The sequence below is a fragment of the Chanodichthys erythropterus genome, chromosome 12 (assembly GCF_024489055.1).
Source record: "Chanodichthys erythropterus isolate Z2021 chromosome 12, ASM2448905v1, whole genome shotgun sequence".
Lineage (NCBI taxonomy): Eukaryota > Metazoa > Chordata > Actinopteri > Cypriniformes > Xenocyprididae > Chanodichthys > Chanodichthys erythropterus.
In genome coordinates, this window is record NC_090232.1 from 46,051,759 (window position 1) to 46,071,109 (window position 19,351).

The 19,351-nt window shown below is 35.7% G+C and overlaps 1 pseudogene; it reads left to right on the forward strand.

Moving 5' to 3' along the window:
* The first annotated feature begins 1,801 nt into the window (after positions 1 to 1,801).
* On the forward strand, positions 1,802 to 17,392 carry LOC137032393 (adhesion G protein-coupled receptor E3-like; annotated as a pseudogene).
* Positions 17,393 to 19,351: the final 1,959 nt, after the last annotated feature.

Below are 19,351 nucleotides of genomic sequence, written 5' to 3' on the forward strand. Positions count from 1 at the left end.
ACATAATATAGCATATAGTTACATTCATGTTTGTTTTTTATAGCCTTCAATATGAACATTGTTTCAAGGACAATATTGGGCAGGATGTGAAATAACAGCATTTTTTTTAATTAAATACAGATTTTTATTTTTTTTTTTTTTTTTTTTTTTAGATCTCAGCCCTATGGCATGCTTTAAATACTGAATTTTCCCTGTTTTAGATAAGCAGTAATGATACATTATTATATCACTTGTTAAATGGTTATTCAACAATTAGCCTATTCATTCCTGCATTTCTAAATTTTTTTTTGCGCCCCCCCCAATAATTTTTTGCACCAGCCGCCACTGAAACTCTGAACATTAGAAAACAAGCTACTAAAAAGTCAGAAACACAGCAAAATTTAAATAGTGAGAATAAAGAAAATTACTAAGACAGTTCAGCTCATAATTTATTCATGCAGCAATGCATGATGGGAGCCATGGATGAATTTTGATTGGTGGCTCCCAGAATGCACTGCAACATGCTTTATTATTCTCACCACTGTTGAGATTCACAGACTGATTCTTGATATCTGTGTGTTTCAGAACTTTAAAAATGATATATTTTTGTATTGCAAAAAAAACAAAAAATTATATTGAAAAAGCTGATATTCTGCTGTAATCGATAATGTAAATCTAACTCAGAGATTGAGCTCTAAATGAATTCAGTGATTCAGATCAAATAATGATTATGTGAAAACATAACCAGCACCACCTGACCTCATTTTCTAACTTTGCTTGTCTAGTTGGTTTTATTGCAGTTAAAATTGCCCAAATAAAAGCTAACATTAAAAAGTTAAGGGTCAAGAGCCCAACTAACGCAAACACTCATCTCAACGATGGTGGCTTAAAAATTGTGATTTTCTCCTTTGGTGATTCTGCTTGTTATCATCAGGTGTCTTCAATAATGCTCAATCATCACTCAATTAATCACTTCATTATCTCATTAACTTTAACACTGCTTCAGTGGGTGGAATAAAAAAATATGGCAGGACTTTTACTTTCTGACCCCTGGACTTTCCACCTCTGAATTTGAGTCGTTTTTTAACAAATGCTTTTTGACACATTCTGAATGTCTTTGTTTGATACAGTCAATGTGTCAAAATGAAGTTTTGCCCCAAAACACAAGCACTGATGTGTAAGTGATGTTTTTTTGACTGGACTTGACAAAGAGATCATTGCAAATTTGATCTTCATGTTCAGAAGTAGCACATGTGTTTTATTTGTTGTTGTTTTCCTCTTTCCTTCAGTGATTCTGCTTGTTAACAGCAGGTGTTCATCATTATTGCTGGATTAATTACTTAATTATCTCATTAGCTTCCCTCTTGAATGGTCTTGGTCTCGGTCTTGGAGGGTCTGGTCTTGACTACACCTCTGGTTAACCTTCCTGACACATTCACTGTGTTAAAATCATTGACTCAATGAATGTGTCAGAATTAACACAACAAGTGTTGTCCCTAAACACACACTGATGTGTAAGAATTAACACAGTTTGAGTCAGTTTTAATTAAATACTTTCAAAGAGTCTGTTTAGTAATAAGTGAAGCTGGTAATGCTGTTTGTGGAGTTGTTTCAGGAACATCATACTAACCTTCAAATAACGTTCTACTAACATTAAGGAAACTGAAAATTTTCATGTTCTTGGAATGTTACAAATCAACATTCCTACAATGTTCAAAATTAAGTTGAAAGAACGTTTGAGGAACATCATTAAAAAAACGTTCCTCTAACGTCAAGAAAATTTGACATTTTTTACATTCCCAGAACCAATAGTTAAAGGGTCATGAAACCCCCCTCTTTCCGCTCAAGTCTAGCTCACAATCTTTTTGAAAAATGCAACTTAAATGGTCGTGGTGGCTGTGAGAGGAGAGGAGAGGAGAGGAGAGGAGAGGAGAGGAGAGGAGAGGAGAGGAGAGGAGAGGAGAGGAGAGGAGAGGAGAGGAGAGGAGAGGAGAGGAGAGGAGAGGAGAGGAGAGGGGGGAAACTCTCATCGCCAGTAGCCCATGCATATCGACTGTCACTAAAAATCAGTGGTAAAACATCAGGAAATACTACATTAAAAAAAAAAAAAAAAGAAAATCTAATGAAATACACTGACACTTTATTTTTGTCTTTTCAAGAGTTACTGAATGCCCTGCTACATATATCCTACAGTAATCGTAATTCTATTTAAAACATATTAATGTACATGTGTAATTACAGTCATTATAAAATATATAGTTGTTTATATACACACTATACATGCATATATTTGAAAAAAAAAAAAAGCTTAAAAAAAAACCTTGCGTACATAGCATAGATCCACGTGCCGAACCTGCAACACGCTCAGTCAGTCAGGCTGCGTGTCGACTGGAGCAGAGCAAGCGACCAGAGCATTTTTAGATTCATTCATATGGAAGTTGAGCGTCACATTTAACTTACGCGCGGCTCAACTTCCGTAGGAATGAACCGAAAACACTCGCGCTTACATACCTCTGTTAAAATCTCAGAAATTTTGGTTTAGGGTTTCATGAGCCTTTAACATTTAGAGAACGTTCTTATAAAAAATCCTGTTAGCTGGGAAAACTGAAACCTAAAACTGAATTCAACTTAGCTAACTTGATCATGAATGACTAAATTATGAAATATAATCTTTCATTTAATAGTATTAAGTATTGAACTGATTTTCTAAAACAGGCCACAAAATAGTCTTTTATACCCCTAAAGGGCAATCTATCATCTCAGATACAAACATTTACAGACAGATTATGAAAATGTAAAAATTAAATTAAAAAATATTCAGCATAAATGTAATAAGCTAACATTTAACAACAACCATTTAAACATATAAGTCCCTTGCAAATATTGTAAATATGTGAAATATGACAACTTTTCCAATTAAAGTCAAAGCCTGTCCAGGCAATTATTATGTCTATGAGCTGGTTAGACCAAGTCTATGTGCTCTTGCATATTGTGCAGGTAATTATATCGTCATGAGCTCTTTCTATACATTCATGATATTTGTGTCTCTGTTCATTAATCACTGTTCATCTAAACTTTCAGACAATGTTAACAATACAGCTGTCAGACTAGTGACCATCTCAACTGGTAATGTAACACACTGTCTCTGTTGGTTTATTTTCTGAATGATTTCTAATGTATGTACACATTTGTACCATTGCAGTAAATATATAATTGTGATGAGTTACAAATGTTTTAAAAGAGGGCAGAAAAAAACTCTCAGCTAGCAAACAATGATTAAAACAATGTTAAATCAATGTTTATTTGTGAACGTTAACCACATTGAATCAATATCACTTTTGCACCCGCAAGTAATGTTGAACGATTTTTGAAATTTCAACAACAAATCAATGGAAATGGCATTGAGGTTGGTTCAACATCATGCTTGCAATCTCAGAAAATGAATGATGTTTTATTGGAAATGTTTGATCACCATTTTGGTGGTCAGTGTTTCCTTTAGTTGGGCAGTTTGACTGTAATGCAAAACTGTTACTTCAAATAAATGTAAACTCTTCTTTGACAAGAAAAAGTCTTTAATAATGTCTAAATATACATATCCAAATGCAAAATCATATGCAAATAACTAATTAGGTCTGAATCAAAACCCACCAAGCAGGGAATACACAGCCATAGAATGAAACGGTCTCTTCTTCACTCCAATTGTTGCGTTTTCCATCACCGTTTGACATTTTTCCTTTTGTACGCAGAAACGACTGTTTATATACATTACACGGTGTTTCCGTGTCTGCCCAAAGCGTGTGAATATAAGGCACACGATTGGTTGTCGGATGCTTAGCTTCTTCCTCTACATTTAACACCGCAAAAGCAGTGCAGGGTTGCACGATGACCCTGGGTTAAATGCAGTATGAAAAGCCCTCATGTTGATATGTTTATATATAGTTCTATACAGCCATCTAGAGCAGTGGCGGCTGGTGCAAAAATATTTGGGGGGGCGCAAAAAAAAAAAAAACACGACTTCAAAACTCGTTTTCCACATGTGGGCGGTCATTACACGCCCCTTTCAGCCGATTGGTCTATCAAATCTGAGCCAGTGACATCATCTTCAGTTCATTCAACAAAATAACAGTCCTCTGCTGCTATATCAGTAGATGTGAAATCGGCTTTCTTCTGTGCAACCTAACGCGGATTTCACAGAATGTTTGCACAGATAAAAAAAAGTTTAAAAAACCTACAGTAAATTCTGTTTTTAAGCTGTCATTGTGTTTTTAAAATGTAAAATGTAAGTGCCTCTACATCTGTTACTAAGCGCATGACATCCTTTGGGCTACTACCACCGATCAATAGACTATACATAATGATTGACTATTCTCTATTATAGATCAGTGGCTACTGCACTTTTTTTTTTTTTCTTATTTTAATAATTTGTTTATATTTTATACATTTAAATTCAATCATTTAGCAGATGCATTCCTTGCAGTAGACTATGCAGTCATATTAGAAAATAGGCTATCCACTAGGTGGCAACACCTAATAACGGTATCGCCATCGGGGGGCTTTTTAGTTTTCCTTAGCTTATTAATGGCCATGCAGATTTTATCTCTTAAATTAAACACTTTTATGAACAGAGTGAACATTATTATATGTCACAGTTTACTTGCTATCCTCACTTTTTCTGTCTTTCCTTCACTTTTGAATGAATTAGCTATAAATGGCCCTGAACATTTTACTTTCAATTTCGATTTAACGGCTAAAGCGATTCTGCGTCAATTGCTTTAGTGGACAACAGCAAAACAAAAACTCTTGTATATTAAACATAGAACTTTTATTATCTTTGTAATTATTTTATTGTCTTTTAACATCTTCATAATTATTTTATTTTGTAAATATTCGTGGCTTAAACAGCGGGAAAATTTACTGTATGCAGTTCTGTGGATGTTTTGAAAAACTTAAACTAAACGAAAATTATTGTTGCCTTGTCAATATAATTTCTGTTTTTCCCCCTGACTTTCAACTGATGCGATCATCGTTTCATTAACCGACAAGATTATATTAAATTAGAATTAAACGAAATTTGATAAATGTCTGTGAATCATTAAAAAAATCCCAGGGGTAAACAAAACATTAAAATAAGAAAAAAAAAAAAAAACATTGAACAAATAACAGAACAAACAACAGAACATGAGGATTCATCATCATCACGCACCTGCAGCGCTTCTGTGAAGGGAGAACAAAGGATTAAATTATATAAAAGGAATAAATAGCTATGCGCGAAATTTATTTCACTTAATTAACATATTACCAAAATGAAAGGGGAAAAAAGGCGACAATATGAGTGTCGATTCATTTGAGAAGTTCACAGAAAGGAAACCGAGACGGCAGAAAATGTCTTTGTTTATTTTGCGAGCAATGTTTTGTTTTTATTGTGAGTGTACAAAAATAATAGGCCTATTTAACCCTTCACATTCGAATGGTGTTACATATATTTGACCATAAATGTCTGAGTATTTTAAGTTGTTTCCACTTTTATAAGAAAATTCAAGTGAACGCGTCGGCGCCTCACACACACACATCAGTTTTAGTAACTTGACATCACAGCTTGTAACTTTCAAAATAACATACAATTAACCAAATATATAAAAAGTTATACTGCTCATTTTAAGTAGTCTGTGTAGCCTACAATAAAATGTTTAAATTATAAATATAGTTTATCCTTCAAAAATATTAAAACATTTGGATTTGTGTCAAATTAGAGAGGTAGTTATAACGCCGGTTTCTGTTTCAGTTCAGCTTTAAACTAATTTGTTTTGGCTTAACATTTATATATTATTTTTGTCATAACTGTAATTTTGATCTTTAATGTTTGATCTTTACATATTCCCTCAATCTTTTATCCAAAGGGTTATTAACATTAGCCTATATTCAGCAGGCATTAGGCCATATAAAATAAATAAATAAAGAGAGATGAGCTATTGTTCGTTTTTCAAAATTACTTACACTACGTATTTATTGTGATTTATTCTATTTATTCAAAATAGAATAAAATAAAAACTGTAGGTTTTTTTTATTTTTTATTTTTTTTATTAAATTTGCGCTTTTCATCCGCTCCTCTGTGTGGGTAGTGCAGTTTCACTAAACTACAAACAGTGTGACGATTAACATTTCTGAAATAAATATTTCTGTGAAATACGCATTAGGTTGCACAGGAGAAAGCTGATTTATGACATCTACTGATTTAGCGGCAGAGGACTGTTATTTTGTTGAACGAACTGAAGACGACGTCACTGGCTCAGATTTGATTGACCAATCGGCTGAAAGGGGCGTGTAATGACCGCCCACATGTGGAAAACGAGTTTTGAAGTCGTGTTTCCGTTTTCTATCCGTGACCTGAAAAAACGAAAATTGAGTCAAAATCTTGTTTTTCCGTTTTTTTTTAACAAACGTTTCTGCGTATTTCATTTCAAATTGGAAAACAAACTATCAAAACGTACACGGTCCGTGTACCTTCGTATAATTTGTTTTTTCGTTTTTGTCTTCTAAACGGAATAAGGAAGAAAGCATTCATTTATCACATATTCAACCCTCCTCATGAGCATAAATAAACAAATCTCGAGTCATTTTTTCATATTTTTATTTTCGTTTTAATCACACTTTGTTCTAATCCACCAAAAGGAAAAACAATAAAACCAAAATGGATAAACGGCTTGAATATTCGATTTCTACATGGGCGGGAATAAAACGCCCCTTTCCGCTGATTGGTCAACCAAAGATAAAGCCGCGCCATCAGCTCTCAGCTCCAGAATCAGCTCCGCGCAACACTATATATCCGATACATTTGTACAGAATATTACAGAGTTTATTGCAACTACATTTAATCTAGTTCTCATCAAACAGCCAGACTAATATATAGGCCTAGCTCGACACAACCCGTGCCGGGGTAGAGCCTAGACAGAGCTTTTTTTATAAGCTATTCATTCGCCTAAGTTTAAATATTATTATTTGGCGGATTTATATCGTATTAAATATTAATTTACGTGGCATCTGCTCTCACAACTACTCCTAGCCTATGTATTTGCTTGGCACACCGCTGTTTTATTTAGCTGACCAATTCTAAAAATCTCTGCTGGAGCAACGCAACGCGCTGGACAGCGCGGAGAGAATGTATCAGACATTTCATCTGGGTCTATATCTCATCAAACAACCAGATTAATGAATGGCTTGGCACAAACCCTGCAGACCATAGCATTCTTCTGCCTGCGCATACATTTACATGCGGTGGAATTAGTTTATCATATTAAATATTAATTTATTTATATTGCATCTGCTGTCACAACTACCCCTAATTGGCACACCGCCTGTTTTATTTAGCTGATCATCTCTTGAAATCTGTGCACCAAAAATGCACGACGAACAGCGCAGAGTGTTACATTGTAGTGAAGTGCAGATCAGCAGTCCTGACATTGTTTTGAACCGTTTATTTCATTAACACTGAGTATGTCCCTCAAAACAATGTTTTATTTTTTTTCTGCCAGCTAAATTTCTAAATCAGTCACAGATCATTGTGCGACTCCTGACATAAGGCGCACAGAGTAGCCTATAGTAGTAAATTCGTGAATGAATCCGAGTCTTTGAGTGATTCACCAGCCATACAGCCTTTTATTACTGAATGAATCAGCGTTTCGAGCGAATCGATTGAATAAAATCACTCGTTCATTAACAGAGTGACTTGCTGCCACCTACTGGCGATATTTTATATTCGTTTCATCTTGTAATTTATTTCATATTTCTGTATTCAAATCATTTTGTATAATACATAAAATTAATGTAATTGCATTATGTATTTGCTCTGCTGTGTGAATGTATTAGCGGACCTCTCTAAGCAGCATTAATTGTGTAAATACATCTAAAAGCAACTTCATATGCTGCATTGCCACCTCTGCAGTGCAAGATGCCTTTGAAACAAAATAATGCAAAAAATATAATTGTATTGACTAAATGTAAGATTTTAAATAAAAAATGGCATGCCTTTAATAGGATATAGCTATTTTAAATATAGCTTATTTTACTAATTAATTTTTTGACGGTAATAGATGGAAATAACCCTTAAACACGTAATGAACGGCAAGACGCATTGAAAGTTTCTGTTTCTGTTCTGTTTTCAGTTAAAAAATGTCATTTAAGTGTCATTTAAGTTAATAATTATTGATTTTTACAACGAAAGTGATTCAATCAAAACCTTTAGCTCGATAGACTTTAGCTGCTGCAAAGCCAAAACAAACGCTGTCTATTAATTTTCCTATTATCACTGTGAAGCTGCTTTGAAACAATCTGTATTGTAAGAAGCGCTATATAAATGAAGATGACTTGACCCTTGAATCGATTCTGCTCTGCGCTTCAGTAGACTGACCAATCTCAGCGCTGTCCAGTGCGGCACACAGTCCGGCACACAGATTGAGGCTAATAAGTGTGCCAAAGTTATGATGCCACGTAAATTAATATTTATTACGATAAATTAGTATTTCACGGCACGCGAATGAATACAGAAGAAAGCTCGAGCTTTGCTTTCTGGGGGGCTCTGCCCCGGCACGGGTTGTGTCGAGCTATTTATTAGTCTGGCTGTTTGATGAGAACTAGATTAAATGTAGTTGCAATAAACTCTGTAATATTCCGTACAAATGTATCGGATATATAGTCTACTGTTGCGCGGAGCTGATTCTGGAGCTGAGAGCTGATGGCGCGGCTTTATCTTTGGTTGACCAATCAGCGGAAAGGGGCGTTTTATTCCCACCCATGTAGAAATCAAATATTCAAGCCGTTTATCCATTTTGGTTTTATTGTTTTTCCTTTTGGTGGATTAGAACAAAGTGTGATTAAAACGAAAATAAAAATATGAAAAAACGACTCGAGATTTGTTTATTTATGCTCATGAGGAGGGTCGAATATTTGATAAATGAATGTTTCTTCCTTTTTCCGTTTAGAAGACAAAAACGAAAAAACAAATTATACGAAGGTACACGGACCGTACACGGACCTCTATGGGAGCACTCGGGGCAAATCTACGCCAGACTGAAATGCCCAAAAAGAGGCGGTACTCCACAGAGCGTGACTCGACGCTGATTGGACTATATCCAGAGGCAGAACAAACAGCCTAGCAGTGACAGCTAACGTAATGTGATTGAAAAATCCATCCCTTTCTCACTTTGGTGGTGCGTCGCCCTATTGCCCTAATGAAGAAACCGCCCCTGATCTAGAGGCTACACGGTGGCATTACAGATGATAAATGGTGCAAAATTTGGGGTTCCCCCTAAAATACATGTTAAAGGAAAAGAAAATATTATAACTCATTTTAATAAACAGTAATAATAATAATAATTCTGGAATCACTCCTGATCCTTAGACAGGTGAAATTATGCATGCACTGCAGATACTAGGCCTACTTTCAGCAGCATCAATTTTACAAACTAATATCATGGCCTGATGATGATGATGATGATGAACATGATACATGCACTGAATACACAGACATTTTCTTTCTTAAAACACCAGCTCGAAATTCGCTATGAACACATGATAGTCAATCTTATAGTGCACAGCTTATTAAGCAATCATGTGTAAGTGTTATTTTTACGTGTAGTATGTGTGCATTAAATGTACCATTCTGGCAACAAGAACGATGCTGAGCCAAATGACGATAAAGATGTGTTCTGGCATCTGGCGTGTTTATTGAACCAATCAGATAAGAGCATCGAGAGTCATCTAGAGCCTCATTTGATTGGCTACATGATGAAGAAAGACCCGCCTTCCTCCTTGCAAACCAAACTTGCAAACCAACACTTGCAAAACTCAATGAGTGAGAGAATCGTGCCAAAACTGTAAGCGCAGGTAAAAGAAAACCGCAACTGTACATATCGTGTTTTTTTGTGAACTTATATAGAAAGAATCAGAATCAGAAAGAGCTTTATTGCCAGGTATGTTGTTTACACATACAAGGAATTTGTTTTAGTGACAGAAGCTCCACAGTGCAACAGAGTAACAAGAAGACAGCGACAAGACTAGACACAGGTAATAAAAAGAATAAAAGAATAATATACAACTATACAAGATAGACAAAGTGCAAAAAAAAAAAGAAAAGCAAAGTTATGATGTGTGCAAATTTGAAATATGTGTTTTTAGTAAGTAAAGTGTAATAGTGTTGTGTCTTCCGTGTTTGTCAAGTGTTCATGAGATAGATTGCCTGAGGGAAGAAACTGTTCCTGTGTCTGGTCGTTCTGGTGCTCAGGGCTCTGTAGCGTCGACCGGATGGCAACAGTTCAAAGAGGGAGTGTGCTGGATGTGAGGGGTCCATGTGATCTTCTTTGCCCTTTTTCTCACTCTGAATAAGGACAGTTCTTGGGAAGTGGGGAGGGTTGTGCCAATGATTCGCTCAGCAGTCCAGACTCCCAAATAGCAACATTGTGTCGGCCCAGATCCGGCCCACATCTGGCACATGTGGCATGATAATCTGGCCCACATGCTGCAATGAATTACAGTCCTTGTGTGGGCCGCTTCTGTTTGCCAGATCTGAGCCACAAGCAGGCCACAGCAATGCCACATATCAGCCAAGAGCAAAGAAATAAACCAGAACTGGACCTTATCTGAGCCACAAAATCTGTGTTTATTAAATATAGAGTCATCTCAGCCTTAATAAGCCTGTTAACAAGCTTCATTGTGCTATAGCTTTTTTTGCAACTGCAAATGTGTAACCCTAACAAACACATTTGCAGTTGCAAAAAAAGCTGTAACACAAGGAAGTCAGGTGTTGATGGTTGTCTGTTGATTGTTTTGTAGTCATCATGAAATGGCCTGAGGTCATTTGAATCTAACAAGTGTGTTTTGATATTAACACATTTACATTATTAAACCTGTGTTACTACAGCATGAGTTCCTGCAGCAATCAGAAGATTTTAACAGACATGAGCACTAAAAGTTAGTTTATGATGACACACAGACATCACAAATCAGCGTATGAATCTCAACAATGGTGACAAATATTTTAGCGTTTCAAAATGCTTTGACACAAATGACTTTTTTTTATGTTTAACTGATATAACATGATAGTGAGTTGTTAGAAAAGAAATGCATAGAAATGACAGAGAAATGAAATTACATCATTTATGACACCAGGAACCTTAGAATTGGCTTTTTGAACCGGTTCGCGGAAATAAATTGGACTTTGCATTGCTACAAATATGCATCATGGTGCTCACGTCAACAGCATGTTTAACTGAAACTGATGCAGTCTAAGTTCATCACTTCAGTTATTATTAATATACATTGAGCGGTGTTAATTGAACAGCTGAGCATTTACTGAGCTATGAGATCTAACCTTGCTGATGACCTAACAGTTAATAGTGCTTACATTTACATTTATTCAGTTTGCAGATTAAAGGAAAGCAAACCTTAATGGTTCAAATTACATCAGAGATGAAAACTATTCACTTTTTTTGTGTTATTTTATTTGTTTGTCTTTTGTGCAAATTGAAGGATTAAATTGGACTTTCATAAAAAAAAGATAAATATTGTAGATAAATTAATATAGCACACAACTGCTTGTTTGTTTTTAATCAGAGGGACGAGTCTTCGTGGTTGGACCAAATGTCGCCTTAAATAATATCCCTCGACTTGACACGACAAATTCTTCTGTGGACATCGATCTCATTGGGATCACCAAGAACAACAATGAAAGTATGTGAAATGTTTCTGTAGGATTAATTATTTTTTATTTTTTTTATTTTTTTGATGTTGTTTTATCATAGTATTGCATGTAAGCTTCTGTTTCTGTCACACAGCATCAGCTGCTGTGGCTTTCATGAGCTTCAACACAATGAAGAATCTACTGAAGCCCGACTTCTTCAACACATCAAATGACACGATTAAAACCATGATGTCCACTGTGATCTCAGCTACTCTTCCCAAAACCACCAACACTGAACTCACCAAACCAGTCAGCTTCACCCTCAAACACATCAGAGTGAGAGACTGAAATGTGTTTCTGTCCAACCTGAGAACTGATGAACATCTGAAAACATCTAATATTCAGTCTTGTAATATTTTCTTCATGTTCTTTCTGCAGGAGTTCGACCCCAGCGCCTGTCCTGTGTGTACTGGAATATCAGCGAGTGGATTGTAGATGGTTGTTCTGTTTTAGAGACCAACAGCAGCTACACTGTGTGTTCCTGTGTTCATCTGTCGACATTCGCTCTCATCATGCAAACCAGCAGACCACCAGAGGTACGAGAACATTTATAGTGACCACTGAAGAACAGCACAGATTTGGCACTCATGTATTCTGACATGTTTTCTCAGAGCGAGAACGACTCACTGCTGGATGTGTTGAATTTGGTGTGTGTGATCGTGGGGCTGGTGTTCTTCAGTTTGTCCCTGTTGACCTTTGCCCTTTGTCGGTGGAGTCCTGGAGTGAATAATGTGGCTCGAATCAACATCTGCATCAGTCTTCTGCTGGCTCACCTTCTGTTCCTGCTCACACAACAGTTCCTGAGCCTCATACGCCGTCATCAGGTGAGAATGATGAAGGAGCCCTACAGCTCAGCACAGCCTCACTGAGAATCATCATAACCATCTCTCTTGGTCTCCAGGTGTCGTGTGCCGTGATATCAGGTGTGCTGCACTTCCTCTTTCTCTCGGGCTTTGTGTGGATGTTCATTGAAGCTGTGCTGCTCTTCATCTGTGTGAAGAACCTATCACAGATCAGCTCCAAAAAGAGGGAGGTATTTAGCACTGGATTCCTGTGTTTGATTGGATATACGATTGCTCTGGTTGTAGTGGGCGTGTCTGTCGGGCTGCTTCCTGAAGGCTACGGCAGAGAACAGTGAGTTGGTGTTGTTTAAAGTCAATTTGATTAGAAGGAAAAAAAATCAGCTTGGGGCTTTTATGAAATTTCTGCCATCTGATAACAGTACAGCTTTGCATACACTGTATGAATACAAACATGATTAAAAAGATAAGTCAGCACCTGAAATAGTATTTTGAAAAATTAATTTAGTCCTTTTATTGTTTTCCTCTAAACAGCTGCTGGATTAAAATGGATAAAGTTTTTAATCTTGAGTTTTCTGGGTCCTGTTTGTGTTAAACACAAGTTTTTTTTTCTTATTTCTCATTATTTTAATTTATATTAAAGGGAAAACAAGGTTATTAATTATTCATTTTCTACTTTTCAGTTAAACACGATTCTCTTCATCAAAATCACCATCAGGCTGAACTCAACTCTCAAAAATCTGAATGCTGAAGTTTCACAGATGAAACAAACCAAGTAAACATTATGATTTGATCAATCCATAAAAAAATAGATGTCAAATGAAGACACATTAACTCTCTCTGTTTCTCTGCAGGATTATGGTATTTAAAACACTGGCTCAGTTTGTGGTTCTTGGTTGCTCCTGGATTCTGGGTTTCTTCACTAATGGCAGTAAGGTGCTGGAGATCCTCTTCCTGATCTTGAACTCCCAGCAGGGAACCTTCATCTTTCTGGTCTATTGTGTCCTCAATAAAGAGGTCAATCATCTCTCAATTGACCACCATATGCCATGTCAAAACTGAAGGCTGAAATACTATTACAGTTGTTTTCATGGAGGTCTTGTGATTTTGTCAATCTGTGTCTTTTATAGAGAAATGTTAGAGGCAGTTGTTAATCTGTTACTTTTGAACATGAAATTTCGAGACTCACACCTGTAAGTAAATGCGGTTGTCAGTCTCAAAAACTGACAGTGTGAATATGGCCATTAATGCTTTCAAACTCCAAGCTTTTTAAACAGAGGTGTAAAGCCCAGGGGTCAGAAAGTAAAAGTCCTGCCATATTTTTATTCCACCCACTGAAGCATTAATGAGATAATTAGGTGATAAATTGAGAGATGATTGAGCATTATTGAAGACACCTGATGATAACAAGCAGAATCACCAAAGGAGAAAATCACAATTTTTAAGTCACCATCATTGAGATGAGTGTTTAGTTGAGCTCTTGATCCTTGACTTTTTAATATTAGATTTTGTTTGGACTGCTGTAACTATTCTAACAACAAGAAAACAGAAAAGATGATCAGGTGTTGGTTATATTTTCACATAATCATTATTTGACCTGAATCGCTGAACTCATTTAGAGCCCAATCTCTGAGTTAGATTTACATTATTGATTACAGCAGCACTGTGATTCTACAGCAGAAGATCAACTATAACAATATAATCCAAAAGATCTTGCAAAGGTTGTTCTGATAAAAAAAAAATCTTTTAGACACACACAGACATCAAGAATCAGCCTGTGAATCTCAACAAGGGTGACAATCAACATATTCTGATCAACAGATCAACTCTGAACATTAAAAAACAAGCTACTAAAAAGTCACAGAAAAACAGCAACATTTTAATAGTGAGAATAAATGAAATTACTAAGACAATTAAGCTCATAATTTATTCATGGTTTATATTATGATTGGTGGCACCCAGAATGCACTGCAACATGCTTTATTATTAGGCTTGTTTGAGATGCGCCTATCCACGCCTGAAGTTCAGCCGAGAGTAGGCGGCTGCAGTGAGGGGAGGAGTGAAAAAAGTGCAGGCAAGACGGACAATTCTCCGTTCTCGTAGTGCATCAGACACCTGCGAGATCAAAGGCGGATATCGCGGGATTCGCACTTGTGCGCTGTGTTGCTGATAAACTGGATGTAATTTACATTCTGTTGCTTTTAAATGAAAATAAACATAATGAACAATACACCCAAAGTACTTGTTATTTATTTCCATTCAAAGGATGTGTGTATCAATCACTTTTATTTTAATTACAGACATGTTTTTATATATTAACAATCACATAACCCATAGAGAGATCACACTGTCAGAGACTTTAGGACTATTCACACATAATTTATACGCGTAAAATCATGGTATTAGTGTTTTAAAATCAAACATTTTTAAAAGAGATCAATACATCACGGTTGTTTAAACCAATAAGCATTAAGCTGTGCCGTCAATAAGTCGTTTCCCATCATGCTTTTGATCAGCGCAATCGGTGGAGAGGAACTGCGCTCGACTGCAGAATCCGATGAGGCCGCCTCGCCCTCGCGAGAGATTTTTGACACACGTCAGCATGACATCAGAGCAAGGCAGACCACCCTCAGACACATTTCTAACCGGCATGCATCTCGCGGGGATCACCGGTGATCGGTTCTGCGCAGAATTTGCTCATCTCAAACAAGCCCATTCTCACCGTCGTTGAGATCATCAGGTGTCTTCAATAATGGTCAATCATCACTCAATCACTTTATTTTCTCATTAACTTTAACAATGCTTTAGTGGGTGGAATAAAAAATATGGCAGGACTTTTACTTTCTGACTCTTCTGTTTGAAAAGACTTCAAAATTTTATGCCCGGCTTTCTTTTTCTGTTTCGTTCTCTGTAATTAATGAAGTCATTTTATCATCCTGCTCCATAGGAAAACTGTTTCACTCTCTCCAAAGACAGTATGGAAGAAAAGTATCAGTTTACTTCAGAAAGTCTCTTAAAACACATTTTCTTACCTGTTTATTATAATTCCACTATGATTGATGAGTTTCAGAGGCTAAATTGATGTCATGAAGTCACTCAGCACCTCTCGTCTCATTCTTGTACAGATCAGACAGCAGTACAGGAAGTTCTTCAGATGTATTTGCTGTGGACGCAAACAACACTGAGGAATACAGCATCATCTTCAGGAAATAAAAGGTACTGCTCAAGTGCCGTGCTGAACTACTGCGTCTTCTGGGGTAGCGGCAGAACCATAGGAGGCTGAACTGAGCGGCTTTACTCTGCTTTATTCAGCTTTTATTCTCTTCTGCTGATTCATAACATGTTATGATTACAGTAAAACACACAACAGAATCAATGTTTTGGATGTTCAGTGTAGTCTCAGCCTGTTTCTGTAAATGGTAAAAAAAAAATACCAGTCGTTTAAATACCATTGATGTAGAATAAATATTATTTTACATCAATAGTATTTATAAGTATTTATCTACATCAATAAATACTATTGATGTAGAACTTATAAACTGTATTATTTAATCTTTTTTGAAACCCACAAGATTGTCTTGGTGGAGGGTAAAAAGCATATTTTTACAAACTGATTTCATGTTTGAGCTCAAAAAGCTCATAGAAAAGTCCTTTTTATATTTAAATATTTAATAGCAAAATATATTTTCAGGAGAGAAGGTCACAGGTTTTATAGGTGTAGGGGATTAACCTTTATAACTAAACTATTAAAATAAGTATATGAACAGTTGACGTCTCAAAATTACGGAAGAGGATTAGGGCCAAGCAATAATAAAAAAATAAAACCATCTCGAGATTAAAGTTGTAAAATTTCGAGAAAAAAACTCGGGAAAAAAGTCGAAATAAAATGTTGAGAGTAAATGTTGAGAAAAAAAGTTGTTAAATTACGAGAAAAAAGTTGTTAAATTACGAATTTGTTCTCCTAATCTAACGACTTTTTTTCTCGTAATTTAATGACTTTATTCTCAACATTTTATCTTTACTTTTTTCTCGAAATTTAACAAGTTTTTTATCGTAATTTAATGAGTTTATTCTCAACATTTTATTTCGACTTTTTTTCTTGAAATTTAACGAGTTTTTTATCGTAATTTAATGAGTTTATTCTCAACATTTTATTTCGACTTTTTTTCTCGAAATTTAACAACTTTAATCTTGAGATGATTTTATTTTTTTATTATTGCTTGGCCCTAATCCTCTTCCGTACAAAATGACTTGTATTTTTGTATAATTAATATGTAGGTGATGTTGTCATGATTCCAGCCTGTCTCATGGTTAAGGATTTTTATGTTGAAGTTTTTCTGTTCCTTGTTGCCCTTGTTCCTTACTCCCTTGTGCTTCCATAGCTACCCTTGTTTGTTACCATGCCCACTTGTTACGCCTGTCCCTTGTTATCCCCTTGGTTTCCCTTTGTATTTAGGCTACGTTCATACTGTCAGTCCAAATCAGATTGTTTGTGTATCCAATTGGAATCTGATCTGAAATTATTGACGTCCACACTGTGTATCGCAACTGTTCAGGTCTGAATTGTGTGTCCATGCCACTCGTTTTCTTGAATATCTGCCTCGGTTTCTATGGCAATGCGTTGCATTGGGAGGCATACACCAAAAACAACAACAATCGCAGCATTCAGGGGTTTGCAATACAGATGTCTACGCTGGTCACAAAACTTTTGTGCATTATATTTTCATTTTATGCTCATCTGGCACTATAACAACTTCCTATAGCAACGTCTGATGTTGCCTTTTACATGGAGTGAGAAAACTCATTTAAACCACACAAAATCTGATTAGAGCAGCCAGACTCACTGAAATGCAATTTGAATATGATTTCAAAAAACATATGAATGATTTTTTCTTCTTCTTTTTTTGCCGTTCACACTTGCTAAATCTAATTGGATTTTAATCAGATATGCACAAAAATTGGATTTGGACTGACAGTCTGAACATAGCCTTATACTCTGTGTTTTAGTTGAATTGTGTCAGTTGTTGTTTTTGCATGTTTTGTGAAGCTGTTACGTTCTTGTTCCTTGCATTTTGTTCCTGTTCCTGGTTTGGATTTTGATGTGGAATATCTTTGTTTGTGTTTTTGGAATAAACGTTGCAGCATGTGGATTCTTGCTCTTTCTCTTCTGCTGATTCATAAAATGTTATGATTACAGTAAAACACACAACAGAATCAATGTTTTGGATGTTCAGCGTAGTCTCAGCCTGTTTCTGTAAATGGTAAAAAAATATTAACAATCTTTTGATAAATACTGTTGATGTAGAACTTATAAACTGTATTATTTAATCTTTTTTGAAACCCACAAGATTGTCTTGGTGGAGGGTAAAAAGCATATTTTTACAAACTGAGTTCACTTTTGAGCTCAAAAAGCTCATAGTCCTTTTTATATTTAAATATTTAATAACAAAATATATTTTCAGGAGAGAAGGTCTCAGGTTTTATAGGTGTAGTGGATTTACCTTTATAACTAAACTATTAAAATAAGTATATGAACAGCTGACATCTCAAAATGGCTCGTATTTTTGTAATAAAACATGTGAATGATTGATTTTTGCTTTCGTTCAGGTTTTATTTGGACATGTTTTGTTACAAAGTTGTCTCAATAAACAGTGTGATATAAGTGGGTTTGTGAACATGTTTTTTCCTTTTTTCCACATTCCACGAAAGACAAAAAGCTCCATATAATAGACTGACTCTAATTTTAGAATATCCTAAAATAAAAAAAATAAAAAATCAAGCCATTTTCTGCAACATATCTGTATTTAAAATGTAACATACAAAAGCCTTAACTGTGAGATAATCAGAGAATCTGATCACAAGGTCTATGCCATATGTGTAGGGGGAACCCCATATGGCATGACAAAACACTGTATACATTTGTTATCTGAATTTGAATTCGAGAAGGAAACAGTGGACTTGTATTTCCTCATCAGAATGATGGACAGATAACTTATCTATAAACATCTCATCACACAAATATCTTGTTCAGTCATTCGTGTCGGGTAAGGATCACTGTACATCATTTTACATCAGGTAAGATTTTCTTTCTGCTCATAATGATCTTCGTCTGTCTGTGTAGTTACAGTTGATTATTTATGTTTTGATCAGGTCAGGACTCTTACTGTAAGTCCTTTAACACTTTTAATGATGAAACTTTATGAATAACTTCAGAGCACTTGTAGATCTACACCACTTTCCTGATCTGATGTTTTTGGGAAACAGCTTATGATTCTGAGATTTTATATTTATGTGATTCTAAGATTTATATAATTACTGGGAAAACACAAGAGCAGCATTCATTCGTCAATGCAATGGCTAATTTGTTCATTCTCTAACTGTAAAGGAAACTCGTCCTCTGAACTGGTTTGTGAATAAAGAGAAATAAACTGGACCGTCAAAACTGACAATGGCTTCATTTCGTAAAGGTGAGTATTTTTCTAGTCATGAAAGGTTTGGCTCTCATTGCCCCACAAACCTTGATATGAACTGTGGATGTATGACGAATGCAATGTTCTCAATCCAAATTCAGACTCAATCAATATAGTTATTTTTATTGACTTTTTCCTCATATTTCAGGTTATATAAAAGCACACACAGAGTTTTGCTTTTGTGTCTGTATGCTGATGTAATGACCAGTGAACTGAACCTATCAGTTTCTAAAGTGTTAATCATGAATGTAATCTTCTGAAATTCTTGATGCTTGAGTGAATAATTTACATTTCATGTGCTCCTCATACAGAACTGCTGTTTGTGTTTAGAAGATGTGGAATATGACACTCAGATCATACTGTATAGACTA